Here is a 13,354-nt window from a genome sequence, read left to right as displayed (position 1 = left end):
TTCTATTTGAGTAGGCTTCTCCTCCAATTCTATTAGCCTCTAATAGAGGAGCACATACGCACCATTCTAGACATGCAATGTAAAGGAAATGACACAAAAATGACTTAAGAGATAGTATACAAGAAGAGGTGAACGAAGAGAAAATGTGTAGAGGTAATGTCTAGATTCAAATGAAAAGTGAGGCTCTTCAATCAGCTCCTACTATAGTTTTGCATTTGGATCTAGTTGAATCAAGTGGGCAGCATATTATGGTGGCTTCCATTCGAATGAATAACAACAAAAACTAGGAAAACCTCATCCATGTATGTTCTAAATATTTCTTGCACTAACTTGTTAAAGGAAATTAGTGCATATACCTAGCTTGAGGATTGTCTTGGGTGTATCTTCTTCTTTGATCCTAATATGACATATCCAAATCTATAATCTATCCTAAAAAATATTCTTACTCTTGGTAGTTGATCTAGATCCTCATTAATTAGAGAAATAGGATATTGATTCTCAACTATGACTCGGTTTACACCCCCTATATCTAAGGGAGTCATTCATCTTCACCTAAAAGATAATTTTTCATCCCAAGGAAAGATACTAGGATGGATGAATCCCTGATCCATCAATTTTCTAAGTTACTCCTTTAGTTTAATGGCTTCAAGGATAGACATCCTATAAGGTCTGTTTGCGATAGGTTCCATGCTAGAAACTAATTTGATCTCATGATCCACTTCTCTTATTGATGGTAGTTCTATTGCTAAGTGTATGAAATGACTAATTTTTCTAGTTGCTTTTTGTTGTCTTTTGGAGTCAAATTGAGTTTATAGTATGGTTGTTGAGGTTTATGATCCTTTTTCATTTCTTTGAAGTATATTCAGATGAATGTGGTCCTTCTCACAACATGAACACACCAAGTTTGTAGAGGAAAAAACAAGATACTTCCCCCTTAATAATTTCTAAAACATATCAATTCAAATTAATTAATAGGATTGTTTGTCCTCCTCCCCCCCCCCCCCCCCCCAATCCACTATATAAGTGGGACCTCCCCCTCTCTAGGGGGGAAGAAGGAGAGGTGGAGAGGCTACAAGAAGGAAGAAAGAGAAGAGAAGGAAGAAAGAGAAAATGAGAGAGAGAGAGAGAGAGAAAGAGCATCAATGTCAAGGTTAATTCAAATGTTTGATTTGAATGCAAAAAAAAGAAAATAATCATTCAAAAGAGTTTTAATCACTTCAATTTAATTGCATTTATTTGATTCAATTGCCAAATGAAAGAAACAGAATCAATTGTTTTATCGCAACGTTGAAAGAAAGCAATTATTGAATAGAGTTTGATCAATTATTTGAAGAAAAGGATGAGGAAAAGGGCATGTGACTAAAATGGCCATTCAAAGGCAATATTAGCAATCATCAATAACTAGTCAAAAAGTTTTATTGAAAGAGAGCACACGTTAGTGTTTCTTTAAAAATCATTCAAAGTTAGTGCTTCTTCATTTTATCCATCCATGTCAAAACGCTTTAACATTTTTCTTTTTTGATAGAAAAGTAACCATTTGTTGGAAGAATAGAAGAGCTTCTCGATTTCTTATTTTGGTCATTTGACAAAAAAATTATTTTGGGAAAATATCCAATTGGTTTAATCAAAATATTTGAACCCAATTTGGAGATGTTATTTTGGTCTTATTCAAGAGATCCTATTCTAATGGTTTTTCCCAATATTCCAAATGTTCTCTTTGATCCAACAAGCCCCTTTGAATGCTTCCTTGGATGCTACATTAAAAAAAAGTTGATCCCAAAAAAGAAAGTTTCTTGCTTTTCAAAAACTCCATGCTCGATCACTTTATACAAATTATGCTTTCTTAACAAAAAAAAAAAGGTTGGTCTCTGAATGAGAAAGAAGTACAAAGGCACATGTAGGAAGGCCCCTTGTTGGGTAGTGTAGATCCTAGTTGTTGTGCTCACTTTTAAGTCCTAACGCCTAGTCTGAGGATACTAGAATTCGTTTCATATTCACTCAACTAGAGAACCACATATCCAACACCTCCAATTCTATTTGAGTAGGCTTCTTCTCCAATTCTATTAGCCTCAAATAGAGGAGCACATACGCACCATTCTAGACATGCAATGTAAAGGAAATGACATAGAAATGACTTAAGAGATAGTATACAAGAAGAAGTGAACGAAGAGAAAATGTGTAGAGGTAATGTCTAGATTCAAATGAAAAGTGAGGCTCTTCAATCAGCTCCTACTGTAGTTTTGCATTTGGATCTAGTTGAATCAAGTGAGCAGCATATTATGGTGGCTTCCATTCGAATGAATAACAACAAAAACTAGGAAAACCTCATCCATGTATGTTCTAAATATTTCTTGCACTAACTTGTTAAAGGAAGTTAGTGCATATACCTAGGTTGAGGATTGTCTTGGGTGTATCTTCTTCTTTGATCCTAATATGACATATCCAAATCTATAATCTATCTTAAAAAATATTCTTACTCTTGGTAGTTGATCTAGATCCTCATTAATTAGAGAAATAGGATATTGATTCTCAACTATGACTCGGTTTACACCCCCTATATATAAGGGAGTCATTCATCTTCACCTAAAAGATAATTTTTCATCCCAAGGAAAGATACTAGGATGGATGAATCCCTGATCCATCAATTTTCTAAGTTACTCCTTTAGTTTAATGGCTTCAAGGATAGACATCCTATAAGGTCTGTTTGCGATAGGTTCCATGCTAGAAACTAATTTGATCTCATGATCCACTTCTCTTATTGATGGTAGTTCTATTGCTAAGTGTATGAAATGACTAATTTTTCTAGTTGCTTTTTGTTGTCTTTTGGAGTCAAATTGAGTTTATAGTATGGTTGTTGAGGTTTATGATCCTTTTTCATTTCTTTGAAGTATATTCAGATGAATGTGGTCCTTCTCACAACATGAACACACCAAGTTTGTAGAGGAAAAAACAAGATACTTACCCCTTAATAATTTCTAAAACATATCAATTCAAATTAATTAATAGGATTGTTTGTCCTCCTCCCCCCCCCCCCCAATCCACTATATAAGTGGGACCTCCCCCTCTCTAGGGGGGAAGAAGGAGAGGTGGAGAGGCTACAAGAAGGAAGAAAGAGAAGAGAAGGAAGAAAGAGAAAATGAGAGAGAGAGAGAGAGAGAAAGAGCATCAATGTCAAGGTTAATTCAAATGTTTGATTTGAATGCAAAAAAAAGAAAATAATCATTCAAAAGAGTTTTAATCACTTCAATTTAATTGCATTTATTTGATTCAATTGCCAAATGAAAGAAACAGAATCAATTGTTTTATCGCAACGTTGAAAGAAAGCAATTATTGAATAGAGTTTGATCAATTATTTGAAGAAAAGGATGAGGAAAAGGGCATGTGACTAAAATGGCCATTCAAAGGCAATATTAGCAATCATCAATAACTAGTCAAAAAGTTTTATTGAAAGAGAGCACACGTTAGTGTTTCTTTAAAAATCATTCAAAGTTAGTGCTTCTTCATTTTATCCATCCATGTCAAAACGCTTTAACATTTTTCTTTTTTGATAGAAAAGTAACCATTTGTTGGAAGAATAGAAGAGCTTCTTGATTTCTTATTTTGGTCATTTGACAAAAAAATTATTTTGGGAAAATATCCAATTGGTTTAATCAAAATATTTGAACCCAATTTGGAGATGTTATTTTGGTCTTATTCAAGAGATCCTATTCTAATGGTTTTTCCCAATATTCCAAATGTTCTCTTTGATCCAACAAGCCCCTTTGAATGCTTCCTTGCATGCTACATTAAAAAAAAGTTGATCCCAAAAAAGAAAGTTTCTTGCTTTTCAAAAACTCCATGCTCGATCACTTTATACAAATTATGCTTTCTTAACAAAAAAAAAAAAGGTTGGTCTCTGAATGAGAAAGAAGTACAAAGGCACATGTAGGAAGGCCCCTTGTTGGGTAGTGTAGATCCTAGTTGTTGTGCTCACTTTTAAGTCCTAACGCCTAGTCTGAGGATACTAGAATTCGTTTCATATTCACTCAACTAGAGAACCACATATCCAACACCTCCAATTCTATTTGAGTAGGCTTCTTCTCCAATTCTATTAGCCTCAAATAGAGGAGCACATACGCACCATTCTAGACATGCAATGTAAAGGAAATGACATAAAAATGACTTAAGAGATAGTATACAAGAAGAGGTGAACGAAGAGAAAATGTGTAGAGGTAATGTCTAGATTCAAATGAAAAGTGAGGCTCTTCAATCAGCTCCTACTATAGTTTTGCATTTGGATCTAGTTGAATCAAGTGAGCAGCATATTATGGTGGCTTCCATTCGAATGAATAACAACAAAAACTAGGAAAACCTCATCCATGTATGTTCTAAATATTTCTTGCACTAACTTGTTAAAGGAAGTTAGTGCATATACCTAGGTTGAGGATTGTCTTGGGTGTATCTTCTTCTTTGATCCTAATATGACATATCCAAATCTATAATCTATCTTAAAAAATATTCTTACTCTTGGTAGTTGATCTAGATCCTCATTAATTAGAGAAATAGGATATTGATTCTCAACTATGACTCGGTTTACACCCCCTATATCTAAGGGAGTCATTCATCTTCACCTAAAAGATAATTTTGCATCCCAAGGAAAGATACTAGGATGGATGAATCCCTGATCCATCAATTTTCTAAGTTACTCCTTTAGTTTAATGGCTTCAAGGATAGACATCCTATAAGGTCTGTTTGCGATAGGTTCCATGCTAGAAATTTGATTTCATGATCCACTTCTCTTATTGATGGTAGTTCTATTGCTAAGTGTATGAAATGACTAATTTTTCTAGTTGCTTTTTGTTGTCTTGTGGAGTCAAAGTGAGTTTATAGTATGCTTGTTGAGGTTTATGATCCTTTTTCATTTCTTTGAAGTATATTCAGATGAATGTGGTCCTTCTCACAACATGAACCCACCAAGTTTGTAGAGGAAAAAACAAGATACTTCCCCCTTAATAATTTCTAAAACATATCAATTCAAATTAATTAATAGGATTGTTTGTCCTCCTCCCCCCCCCCCCCCCCCCCCCCCCAATCCACTATATAAGTGGGACCTCCCCCTCTCTAGGGGGGAAGAAGGAGAGGTGGAGAGGCTACAAGAAGGAAGAAAGAGAAGAGAAGGAAGAAAGAGAAAATGAGAGAGAGAGAGAGAGAGAGAAAGAGCATCAATGTCAAGGTTAATTCAAATGTTTGATTTGAATGCAAAAAAAAGAAAATAATCATTCAAAAGAGTTTTAATCACTTCAATTTAATTGCATTTATTTGATTCAATTGCCAAATGAAAGAAACAGAATCAATTGTTTTATCCCAACGTTGAAAGAAAGCAATTATTGAATAGAGTTTGATCAATTATTTGAAGAAAAGGATGAAGAAAAGGACATGTGACTAAAATGGCCATTCAAAGGCAATATTAGCAATCATCAATAACTAGTCAAAAAGTTTTATTGAAAGAGAGCACATGTTAGTGTTTCTTTAAAAATTATTCAAAGTTAGTGCTTCTTCATTTTATCCATCCATGTCAAAACACTTTAACATTTTTCTTTTTTGACAGAAAAGTAACCATTTGTTGGAAGAATAGAAGAGCTTGTCGATTTCTTATTTTGGTCATTTGACAAAAAAACTTATTTTGGGAAAATATAACCCCTTTTGTAGGTTAACTTTTAGGCCTTAATTTTCACCATTTTGTATTTGTAAATATGTAGATTCTAGGGATATTAAATACCCTTATTTTGAACTCACGTGCTAGAGGTACATATTGTGAATCGATCCCTCCCCCCCCCCCCCCCCCCCCGAGATTGTAAGTAATGTATTTCCAGATTGATGAATGCTTGCTTTGATTCATGCATAAGATGCATTAGATCCACACGAGAATGGTTTATTGAAAATGATAACTTCATCGCAAACATTCAAAAGGTGGAGTTTACGAAGTGCTTGCATCAAGAGTAGCACATCGCATCTAGTTGGTATACAACAAATTTGTACAAAGCAGAAATAGCATATAAGACTCCAAGGTATTATCGACTCTCCTTTTCTGGAAAATAATAGATAAGTATTTTACCACACTAAAAGTATGTTGAGCTTGCACGCTTGACAGATCACATGGTAAGTAATCTATCCTAGAGGAAATTCAATCTCGAAACTCTAGTGCATAGTTAACACAAACAACAATCATAAGGATTAAAAACTAAGGCGCCTTGAGATCGGTTGATAGTGACTATGTTTATCAAACCTATTGGGCTAGATGCAAACAACATGTCGAGGCCCCAAAGGCAAGGGAGGAACTCATGGGATTAGGAAACCTTGGGATCAAGTATAGACCAACACTTCTAAACTTGTTGGGAAGAAGGCTGGGTTATCAATCAATATAAGTGATTATTATAACTTATGTCTTGTACATTGTTTGAAACATTAACATGTGCCTTAGTCAAAAGAAGGGTGTGTTAAGTAATTTTTTCATAGAATCACTCTTTGATCCTAAGGGGGAAAGCAAATATGTGATGGAAAGGTTATCGCGACTATTCCTACGATGTTTGGAAAAGGATAACATTGCTTTTGTTGATTAATCAAATAACGTCCTAAATGCTTTTGCATCAAACTGATTGTTGGGATGTGATTTGGATGATTATTCCAAGTGCTTGTGTTTGATGGTAAATCCATGGCAGGGGTCAGTGATGACAAGTTGCCATGGGAAATAAAATAATGTTTTCTTAGTAAATGATACTAGACTGATTGCCTTGATTGTGTTTGATTCATAATTGGATTAATTAAGGAAGGATATTTTGTGCGGGTGAATCATCTCCAAGGTCATGTTGCGTTTCAACCCGAGAGGGCACTACTCGATTCACGGGTCAAAGGTCAAGTGGTGAAAAGGCCAACCATGGAAGTTGTGTCTCACTCCTAGGTCACTTGGGGTGAATGGAGCTCTGGATACCCTTGCCTAGTCTCGAACGGAGTTATAGACTGCCGTGAGTCTAACGACTAGGGTGTTGGAAGATCCTATTCTAGATAATGGATGGAAATTATGGTGCCATGTGATTTGGACTGGATACTTCTGTTGGACAAAAGGGACACATAATTTCTCCTATATGTGCAGGAACACAATATTAGTGAGTTTGGGAATCTCCCAATTCCCATTTTTTGAATACTAAAAAGCTAGCACCCGGATAACATGCCCATAAGTTTCTCAAAACCATATGATGTGACTTATCATTGCAAAGCACTTGAAAAATAGAATCTATTAAGCTATAGAGCACTCGATTTGGAGTTATAGTGTTCAAGTTATGACAAATCCAAAGATTTGACCACGTGTCCCAAACTTATAAAAAATTCCCATATTCCCTAATATAGTGTTCAAGGGACAAAGATTATCTTGAAGATAAGTTAAGGAACTTGTTTGTCAAAAAGGACTGCTTGTTCTATTTTTGTGTTAGTGCTATAAGTTACGCAAATGAACCCTGTTCCCTAAAAGGCTTAATTAAGAAAGCTGATTTTGAATGTCACACATAAATGTGATAGCATCTAATTAGAAAACTAAAGCTATCAAGGGAAGGGGATGGGAGGAACTCCTGATGGGTCCATCCTACCACAGGGTGGTCCCAGAGAACTAGGAGGCTTCTCACCAGGTTTTATCGTCGACCTCTAGGTAATGATAAGTTAGAACCCGATTCATGCCATTTTAGGGGACCAGAATGGGACTCTACCCTATGGGCAGAGAGGTTGAGTAGCACATCCCTCTCATTTTCCATTCTCTTTGAACCAAGTGGGGCATGGATCTTCCTCAGATTGGGTATCTCTGTGTAAAACCGTGAACCTTCCGTTGCAAGGCGGAATCGAGAAATCCTAAGCAACAAACCCCGTGACATTCCATGGGAGTGCCGGCTAACGTCGCCTAGACCTGCCTCTCAATAGACCGCTAAAAACGTGCCTGGATAGCCAATAGGCGAGCACGTTACACAGTGTTAACTTCAAGAGCAAGAAGAAAGAGATTTTTTACATTGAATTTAATAACATTTTCCTTTATGTACCTACATTCTAATGTTTGATGATCAAATTTTATGATTTGTATTTGAAAGAGGCATAAGAAAAAAGGATGTTTGTGATTAAACTTGATGAAAGTGAGATTTTAAAGTGTACAAAATTAGAAAAAATCTCCATTACCTTAATGAATAGAGCACTTTCATCAAGTCATTGCAGTGATTCAATGCCATTTAGAGTTCAATCAGAACACAATGTCTAGTGATTAGGAGCTTTTGAAGTAGACATTGAGGATTTTGATATAATGTATTTGGTTTTCCATTGAACTTTAATACTTAATGTGATTAAGAGCCAATAAGCAAGAGAAATGCTATTTGCCAAGTAATTTGGGAACTACAAGGTGGAATGGCATATAGCTAGTGAGTTGAAGACACTCAAGTGTATGTATAGTGTATTTAAAGGAGAAAACTCCTGATGTCCTTGCCTATATTGCATGTCCCCTTAAGTACATAGTTAAGCTCAAGCAACTAGAATAGGGCCCCCTCCAAGCATATCGAGGACCTATACTTCAAGCAAGTTTTTATATTACTTTTGTCAATTCTCATATATATACACTTCATGCACTTTTGGAGATAAATTGAAAAGCTCATTCATCCTTACATAGGGTTTGGTTAGAAGCTAAAATCCTTATCAACTAAGCAAGATGCTATCACGGGGGATTCACTAGTAGTAATAAGGAGATGTCACCTGCATGTAAGAAATATATGAAAATACCCCTTATCTACCCCCTATTTATGGGACCTTACCTTATAAAAATGTACCTTCCTTCCCTTAAATAACCCCCCTCCCTTACACTCATGTGGTACCATATGATAAACCCTAGTGGACCCCTCGGGGATGCTATAACAAAGATTGTGCAAGTTTTATCTACAATTCTTTTGTATGGAGGTAATGTTGTTATTGAATTAGATCTTCAAAAGTCCAAGGATGGAAATGGGGTTCAACTATTAAATATAATCAATTATGATAGAAATTTTTTGAAAAACACTAGATAAAATATTCTTTTATTATGATAAAATTTATTGGAAAGATGATAATCTTGAAAACCTCAAAGAACAATTGAATCTTTTCAAAAAGGTAATGATATAAGCTTACTATAATCAACACTTCACTCACTACATGGTAAGAAGTAGTTATATTTCTTGATTGTCTAACTCGTATAAGATTTTTAACTAACTCTCTTAATTTTTTAACTGTATAGTATATATTATATAACCATGTGTGATCTTTCATCCAACAATATAGAAGCCTATCTATTTAGTCAATCCAAGGCATGGAAAAATCACATTATCAAGCAAGAATAAAATACTTTAAACAAACAATGCATGGAGGAGGTAGAATCAAATGAAATAGTTTATTACAGGTCTTTCAATGCTTTATAGACAAATTCGGCATAAATTTAAGCTTAAAGATACAACCTCATCATGAAATACATCATCTTTGGAAAAAGCCATACAAATGGTTAGCCAGAAAAGAAAAGAGGAATATCTGAACTCTTATGCAAAGTAGAGATTTCCAGGATTGCTATAAACTGAACAAAGAGAAGGAAAAACATGGATTTCAAGAAACCATTGACTCTTTAAGACCCTTCAGCCTATTTCTTTTTGTAGACAAATCTTTGGCTTCATCCCACTCATCAATAAGGCCTCTACATTTCAAAAACCCTTGCTTTTTGAAGCCTAGAAGAAGCTTCAAATCTTTTTTATCTCCTACATGCGAGAGTAAATAGGAGCTAAGAACTCTACAGTAATTAGCTCTAAACCGAGTTCTTAGCTCTAAACCCACTATAACTACTCATGTAGCCAGAAACCCTTATGGCTTCTTCTTCTTCACCAAACTTATCTTCTCTACTGCTCTATTGAAAACTTTAGATCAAATAACTTTGAAAATAGTTTTAAAAGTCATCACTTGGAGAGTTTGAGAACTTGTTGTGATAAATAACAATAGTTTGATTATTTAAACTTCCAATATAGTGGCCACAAGTCATTGGCTTTTCCTTGTCAATTTCAATTTGCATAAGAAAATAAAATTCCTTATCAATAGATAAAAACCTTGAAGTCACTTCTCCATTAAGCACAACAAAAATCTAGTATTAAACCTATGAAGATCTTGAAAATATCTTTCATACCTTTGGGTTTTCATCATCTTCAACAAAGCTCTATTTGTTAGGATTTATTGAGTTTTTTGGCTTCTCCTCTGATGGAGGCTTTGATGTGTTGTCATATCCCATGCTCTCATTGCCAAGTATTTTTTGGACCTCTAAGAACTCTTCTTTTGTAGATAGCCCTTTCTTTCCATATTCCACAATCTGATTAATATATGTATGTAAGGACATGGAGCTATCTTCAAAATTCTCCTCTCCATATATAGAGTTGTTAGTGGGCATGGTTCATAACTCATCAAATCCTTGTTGATTTGGACCCATCCTACTATGATGGCTAAGTAGTAATCTTCTCTAAGATAAAAAAGACATTGAATATTATTGAGTAATACATATTTTTCAAAAAAAAAAATATAGGTAGAAAATGTAGGGACACAATCAAGAGGGCCTTCTTCAATCTGTGTACTCCATTCCATCTCCACTTCTTCTACCTTTTTTGATATTTTAACTCTTAAATACACTAGGATCAAAACCTTGCATCAGCTGGTTCTCCCTTTTTCTCTAGCACTTTCTCTAAAGAATAATCTTCTATATATTAGAGAAACACAAGAAAACTTATGTCTTTTTGAATCAAAATATACTATTAATAATCCCTATCTATGAAAAGGGTAGTTCGTTTCATGTCTTCTAAACTCCTAATTGATAGAATACCACCTAGTAATTAGAATTGTCATGGGAGCATTGGTTGCTAGGATCACACAATTAAAATAAATATAGTTATCAATTGTGAGAGACTTTCCATGTCTAGCATAGAAATCTTTGTACTTCTCAAGCTTCTCTTCAATATTTTCCAAGAGCACTTGAAAATCAAAAGGGACATTGAGCATATCCCTAATGTACATAAACTTGGATGAATTTCTTGTCTTCTAAAGAAAATGAAAGAGTCTATCATCACAATTGTTCTCCAACTCCTCTCACTCCTTTCTCTCAAAGGATAGATTTCTCTTTGATATTTTAACCCTAGAAAAACAAACAATTGCAAAGTAGACCCTAATGTGTAAGAAAAATTAAAAATCAAATGGGATATACACACAACAAAACCTTGATATATGAAATGCAAGACTAGTTGTAGCCAACAGAGAACACTAGTATTGAACTCATGTTTCATATGACATGATCCATGACAATTTGACAAATAGTAAGTTTGGATGAAACACAATTGAAAGTTAGGAAACCACATCCATTTCTTTAAAAATCACCTTTTATTTGACATTGAGATAAAGAATGATTTGATTTGATTATTTACAATGTTTGATTTGATTATGGATGCTTGCCTTTTCTTTCAATATGAGAAAAGAGAACCACATATTTCCATGCCTGCCAATTACCCTAGGCTTTTCAATAAATACTCATTTCATAAGATAATGACCACATATTACCAATTTCCACTCTTGTTAATAATTTAAATGTTATTTACTTTTACCTAAGATAAAAATCAAGTATTTTACCCTACCCTTTCCAATAAAGACTCATTTTCATCTACCCTTTCCAAGGAAAGCTCATTTTCAATATAGTAAGCTCTCCATCTCTAGTAAGAGTATTCAAGTTAGATCAACAACCCTCTTCACGCAAGACTCAATCCTCTAAGGAAAAAATTTCATCAAGTCACTACGTATGGGTGGAATAATCTACTTTGTTTTATTTTTTGATGTGCAATTGTTGTAGCTTTCAATATATAGTACAATGCTTGCATTTTATATATTTAAATCATATTTCTTGTTGCATTTCTCTTATTGTGTGAAATGTAAATTCCTTTACCTGGTTTGTTTAGTGACTACTCTCTTTTGTGTTTCACACATTCACTAATCGGACTTTGATGGTCATCAAGTGAAACATAATTTAAGGGTCTCTTAGTATTGTAAGGTAATACTTTTTATACATTATATATCAATATGCAAATTAGTGGTTAATAACTGTAATTTTCCTATCTTTTTCTTGTAGTTGTTTTGTTAGCCTATGGCTAGAACCAAAGTTACTGCAAAAAAGCAGGAGTTTGATCCTATGAACATTGCTAAGAATTTCCATCAAGCCATCCAAGCCACCAAAAAAGCATAAAAGAGATTCTTACATGTTGTGAGATGTCTTAGGGGGATCAGGAAGGCAATGAAAGCTCTCGATAATGTAGTTCCAAAGTAGCCATTCCAAAGGTTGGCTAGGGAGATATGTGACATGCATAGTGTTAATAGTTATAGGTGAATAAGCACTGACCTCAACTACATACAAGAGGCTACAAAGGATTTCTTTATTAAATTTTTTAAGGATACATGCATCTGTGCTACCCATATACATAGGATGACACTTATGGATAAGGATATGATTATCCTTGTAAGAAGATTGGGATATAGATTCTCCAAGGTCTTAATGCCACTTCCTCTTATAGACAAGAAGACATACAATATTTTTAATGTGCCATCATGCAAGAAGAAGAAGGACACAAGTCCTAAAGTCGAGGTTTTCACACATGAGAGAGATACAATATGGCATTAAAAGGAGAAAAAGGCTATAAAGGAATAAGTAGAGAAATGGAGGGAGTATAAGAGGAAGAAAGTAGAAGAAAAATAAGTCAAGAAACTGGGACCACTAGAGGATGAGCTTTTTGACATGATTGAGAGGGTTTATCCAAAAGGTTTCAATGTATATTATTTCTTATCTAGTAACATAGACAAACAAAATGATATTGTTGCTTTGGACTCAGAATGTGTGTAGATCCTCAAGGATAAAAGGAGATAAGTAAATGATTTCATTCTTCTTACTAGATTGAGGTATAACATATCTAAATTTATTTGTTCTTAAGAATGACATTTTCCTATTAATATTTTTTCAAATATATACTCACTATCTTATTACTTTTACTAGGTGTATAATGTTTGAACTCTCTTTTGCTATACCCCATGGTATGCAAACATTGCCAACCTCCTAGTCACATAATGGTATTTCCTTAGCATCTCTAGCAAAGAGAAGAAGAAGATTTTGTTGGAATCAACCCCCTACACTCTGCTAGGCGGTGCTTTGTACAAGAGAGGCAAATATGAAGTACTACACAGAGATGTGTTATAGGATACGAGATTGGGATACTATTAAAAGCATGCCATGATGAGCCTTGTAGCAAACACTTTTTTGAAG

Source organism: Lygodium microphyllum, chromosome 6, assembly GCF_053477565.2.
Source record: "Lygodium microphyllum isolate KBCC chromosome 6, Lygodium_microphyllum_v1.1.10, whole genome shotgun sequence".
Classification (NCBI taxonomy): Eukaryota; Viridiplantae; Streptophyta; class Polypodiopsida; order Schizaeales; family Lygodiaceae; genus Lygodium; species Lygodium microphyllum.
This window is presented reverse-complemented; position numbering follows the sequence as displayed.